The sequence below is a fragment of the Loxodonta africana genome, chromosome X, assembly GCF_030014295.1.
Source record: "Loxodonta africana isolate mLoxAfr1 chromosome X, mLoxAfr1.hap2, whole genome shotgun sequence".
Lineage (NCBI taxonomy): Eukaryota > Metazoa > Chordata > Mammalia > Proboscidea > Elephantidae > Loxodonta > Loxodonta africana.
The window spans coordinates 166795778-166801303 of record NC_087369.1 but is presented as its reverse complement, the minus strand read 5'-3'; positions in this window follow the sequence as shown (position 1 = coordinate 166801303).

Sequence of the window (5526 nt, the reverse complement as noted above, 5' to 3'; positions counted from 1 at the left end):
GATGGATCAGTAGAAATTATCTAATATGAAGAACAGAAAAGAGAAAGATTGGTAGAAATGAACAGAAACTCAGTGATGTGCGGGACAATATAGGGTGGTATAAAGTATGTGTAATTGGAATCCCAGAGGGAAAGGAGAGAGAGAATGGGCCAGGAAGAATATTTGAAGAAAGACTGGCAAGAAATTTCCAAAATTTGTTGAAAAATAAATCAGACTACCTTCTGATCTCCTCCTAGTGACTCCATTGGCTGAACAAAACCAGAGCCCAGAAAGCAAGGGAATGTGTTGAAACAGTCCCTATAGGTTAGTTTCCTGAGGCACAGAGTGGGTTAAAGAGCACTGGCTAGTGGACCTGGAAGATCAACAGAAAATTATCCAGCAGAGGCATAGATGGAGGGAAAGATTGATTCTAGTTGGGAAGAGGATTAGAACAGTTTCACTTGTTTATTCTTTTGCTAGTTCATTCAAAAGCCATTTATGGTATGTCTGGTGTCTGCCATGCACTGCTACAGAGAAATATCTTATGTGGCCCTACCCTCTGGAAGTTCATAATCACATTAAAAAAATAGAGTATGAGATATACAAGGTAGAGGAAGAAACTACACAAGAACAGATTAAACCTAACCTAACCTGTTGCCAGTGAGTTAATTCCGATTCATAGCGACCCTATAGGACAGAGTAGAACTGTTCCATAGGGTTTCCAAGGCTGAAATATTTATGGACACAGACTACCACATATTTCTTCTGAGGAGTGGCTGGTGGGTTTGACAGTTGTAATGATGTGATCACTTCCATGATGAGATTCAATATGATGTGATTAACTCCATAATGGAATCTGCTGTGAGTAGCCAATCAGTTGAAAGGGAGTTTCTTTGGGCGCATGGGCCTTCATGGAATAAATGGACATTCTGGCAAGGCTTGTGAGCTTTTGCTTGTTCTGGATCCTGCAGCTGGCTTCTGTTAGTCTAACCTCCCCTTCTGGGAACTTGAGCTAGCAGCTTACCTGTGGTCTTGCCTGCCAATCTTGGTTTTCATTGATCTTCGCAACCTGTGAGCAAGAGCCCTACTCCCTGACTTGCTGATCTTGGGTTCATCAGCCCCTGTGGCTATGTGAATCAGGAGAAGCCTCTATCCTGACCCATGGGCTTGGGACGTTACAGCCTCTACAACCGTGTGAGCCATTTCCTTGATATAAATCTCTCTGTATAGGTATTTATACACTTTACTGGTTTTGCTTCTCTAAAGAACACAGCCTAAGACAGCAGCTGAGTGCTTAACCTCTGTGTCACTAGGGCTCCTTAGCAGATTAAAAGGATAAAAATAATTTATTCCAAAAAGTGGAGAGGGAAGAATTGACTTCCAGATAATCATGCTCTGTAGTGGGGATAATTGTGAGATTTAGAGGACATATCTTCTCTACTTGTATAAGGACTCATAGCCACCTAAGCCATAGATGTAGCCCGATAAATAGGGACTCCTTAGGTATTGCCTTACTGATCAAGGAATTGGATTTTCTGAAAGCTGTATTGGAAACATTCTACTCACGCAAGTAAAAGAACTGTCCTGGAGAAAACTTGATTGAGGAGATTCATAATGGCTTCTTTTTTTATAGCTATGAAACAAATGGTATTTTAATAGATATACTTTAGAAGTGTTTGCCGTCAAAAGCACTTCATGCTGGGTGACTTGGCAATGATCAATTCAATTTTTCAATCACGTCTAGTTCAGAAAATATCAGAAGAGAAAAATTATTTATTCAACCTGAAGTACTTTGTCCAACTAGCTTGATTTGTGAAATGAGGATGCTTTATTGATACATATTCTTCAATTTATTATGAAGTACAAAATTTCTAATGATAAAATTTCCTTTGTGTATGCTACAATCTTAGCAACTAACACTGTCTGTGGAAGTCCTCTTAAAATGTACATATGCTCCCTTCTTTTGTTCTGTCACCTTTTCTGTATAACATTTGCATCATGACATACATGACTTACTAGGAAATTGTGGTGAACAGCAGGACAAGATTCAAAGACAGAAATTAAAGTGAATAATTGCCTGGAAAAAAATCATATTGCTGATAGTTGCCTCACCATGTAAATGTTTCCTGCCAGACACAGGAAACTATTGTCCAGTAATTATCTCAGCTGTGTAACCAGATATGCCAAATTTCCAAGAATCCTTTCATTTTTTCTAAGGATGTTAACATAGTTCTGTAACTATTTTGTTCTGAAATAATAGTACCCTCTACAATAGCAACAATTAACAATTACAGAGCATTTTGAAATGCTCTTCACTTATATTTTAATTGACACTCCTAGAAACATCATTAGGTTATTATAGATTATTATTAGGTAGGAACTATCCATACCACACTTTCCGAAGGAAATCAGAATTAGAGGAGCATGATTTGTACAAGGTTACCAAGGTAATTGTTGAGAGAACTTGATCTCTGACTTTATTGTGTTACCTTTCCTGATCAGTGGACCACAACCCTTTCTCTTCGGAGGAGTGCCTTTACGTTTTCCCAGAATCTTTGATATCTCTAAGGCTGAAGGATAGGAGATCAATCGGGGGCTAGGATGCTGGAGAATAGTATTCTAGAGGAAATTGCTTCAAATAATGGACACCCCTACTAATAGAGCCACGTGGTCAATGTTCACCTAATTGAAATTTCCCAACGAGAAAACCAAACCCAGTGCCGCTGAGTCGATTCCGACTCATAGCGACCCTATAGGACCGAGTAGAACTGCCCCATAGAGCTTCCAAGAAGCACCTGGTGGATTCAAACTGCCAACCCTTTGGTTAGCAGCTGTAGCACTTAACCACTATGCCACCAGGATTTCCAATTGAAATTTAGGAGCTATCAATAGAAAATAGCTATCAAAATGCTAAATGGTCCAAAATCTCCTTAATACCAATGGATGCCACGAGACTGGAGAGTAAGTGGCATATTTGAGGAACTGGAATGAAGCCAGTATAACTGGAGTTCAGAAGGTGAGGTAGAGAGCTGTGTGAGATTATCCTGGAGATACAGGTGAGCCTCAGATCATAAGCAATCGTGGAAAGTCACTCAGCTCTTTTAAGCAAGGTAGTAACATAATCAGATTTGTATTGTAAAAGATTACCGTGGTTGCTTTGTGCATAATAGAGTGGAAGCAGTAGGAAGAAACATTTGTGGAAGCACAATTAGGAAATGAGTTTGGAGGCTGATGCAGTAGTCCAAGAAAAAGGTAATAGTGGCTTGGAGTAGGTGGCTGTGGTGGAGATGGAGTGATGTGGATGGATTTGAGATATATTTAAGAGGTAAGATCTCTAAGACCTGGTGTTATATTGAATGTAAACGATAGCCTCTAGGTTTCAGGCATGCATAACTGGATGGCTGATGATGCCTTTAACTGACTTAGGAAACCTTGAGGGAAGGATGCGTGACTGAACTTATTCATGACGAAATTCTCAGCAGATGAAGAATAGAGAGAAGATGTTTAAATATAATGAAAACAACTTAAAAAAATTACAGGAAATATAATTTCAATAATTAAGTATTGAAATGCTTCCATTGAGGTCAAGAATGAGACTAGGAGAGCTGTTATCACCACTCATGTTCAACATTGTGTTAGACAAACAAGCTAGTGCAATAAGACATGAAAGAAAATGTAAGTCAGAAGAATGGGAAAGGAAGAATTTAACTGTCATCATTTGCAAGACAATCTGTTTGTATACCTAGGAAACTTGTCAGTGAGGAATGGAATAAATATAAAATAAACGCTATGCTAGAAACAGCTAAAGAAGAGTAAAAAAAAAAAAAAGAAGAGTAAATTAGAAAATTCCCATATATTTGAAAGTCATTAAACACTTCTAAATAGGTCATGGGTCAAATAAATCAAAATATGAAATTAGAAAGAAAATTGAACTGAACTCTATTGATAATGCTGCAAATCACATCTTGTGATATTTAGCTGAACCAATACATAAAGGAAATTTTACAGTCCTTAGTAAATATATTGTTGTTAGATGCTGTCAAGTCAGTTCCAACTCATAGCAGCCCTATGTACAACAGAACGAAATGTGAATATATTACAGTAATGGAAATGCTAAAAGTTAAATTCTTAGCATCCAGTTAAACAATTAGAAATATAGCATAACAGCAAACCCAAAGAAATTAGAAGAAAGGGCATAATAAAAATAAGAGTCAGTACTAATGAAATAAAAAGAATAATAGAGAGGAACAACGCAGTGGATCAATAATGCCAGAAGTTAATGCTATGAAAAGGCAAATGGTAAGCTTTTTATGAGACTTACCAAGAAATAAAAAAGGGAGGCACTCTTAATCTGTATCAGAAATAAAAATGGAAAAATAACTACAAATCCTGCAATATTGAACAGTAATGGTCAATTTATACAAAAAATTTAGATGAAATGAAAATATTACCTATAAAATATGGTTTACCCAAACTGATTTAAGAAGAAAGATGAAAACTTAACACTCCTTTAAACAGTAAGAAATTGCGTCATCAATCAATTTTTTTAAACAAAAACTTCAGGCACAGAAGGCTTTACTGATGCGTTGTATCAAGCATTAAATGATAAAGCAATTTCAACTTTACACAGATCATCCCAAAGAAAAATAAAATTTTGAACATTCTCGAAGATATTCTATGAGGCTAGCATCACTTTGATTCTAATCTCACAGAAATAGATTAATATAATTTAAACAAATTATTAACAAACCAAATCCAAGAACATATAAAAAGTAATCTGTTATGACCAAGTTGGGCTTATGTCAAGAATACAAGTTTGGATTCATTTTAGACAATCAATCAGTATGGTTCATAAACACTCTAAAAGACTGAAGAAAAATATAGAAATGATCATGTAAATGATTAATGTATGCAGAAAAAATTGTTAAAATTTAATTTATTCATGATAAAAACCATTAGCAAGATACAAATAGAAGGGAACTTCCTTAATATATAAATTGTATCAATAAGTACTTAGGGTCATATGGTAAGTACAGAAAATGTCATCCTTATGATTGTCAATTTAAAAGCTTTCCTTTGAAACCTGGTATAAGGTAATGATTTTCTCTATCATTATTTCTATTCACCATTGCCTTGGAGTTCTCAGGAAGCAGAGTAAGGCAAGAAAAATACATTAAAAACTATGAGGACTGGAAAAGAAGAAATAAAACCGTCCTATTCCACAGACAATACAAATCTTGAGTGCACAGAATATATAAAAAATCTACGGATGAATTATTAGAAATAGCAAGCTTTCTTAGCAAGTTTGCAGGAGACAAAAATCAATATAGAAAAATGAATCATACTTTCATATAGCAAAAGCCAACAGTAAAAATTAAATTTAAAAATATACAATGTACAATAGCTTAAAACATGTTATTCTCAGGATTAAATTTTTTAAAAATATGTAAGACCTTCAAGGGTAAAATATTAAAACTTCACAGACAGAAATTAAAGAAGGCCTAAATAAATGGTGATTAACAGTGCTGAATGGGAAGACTCAATATT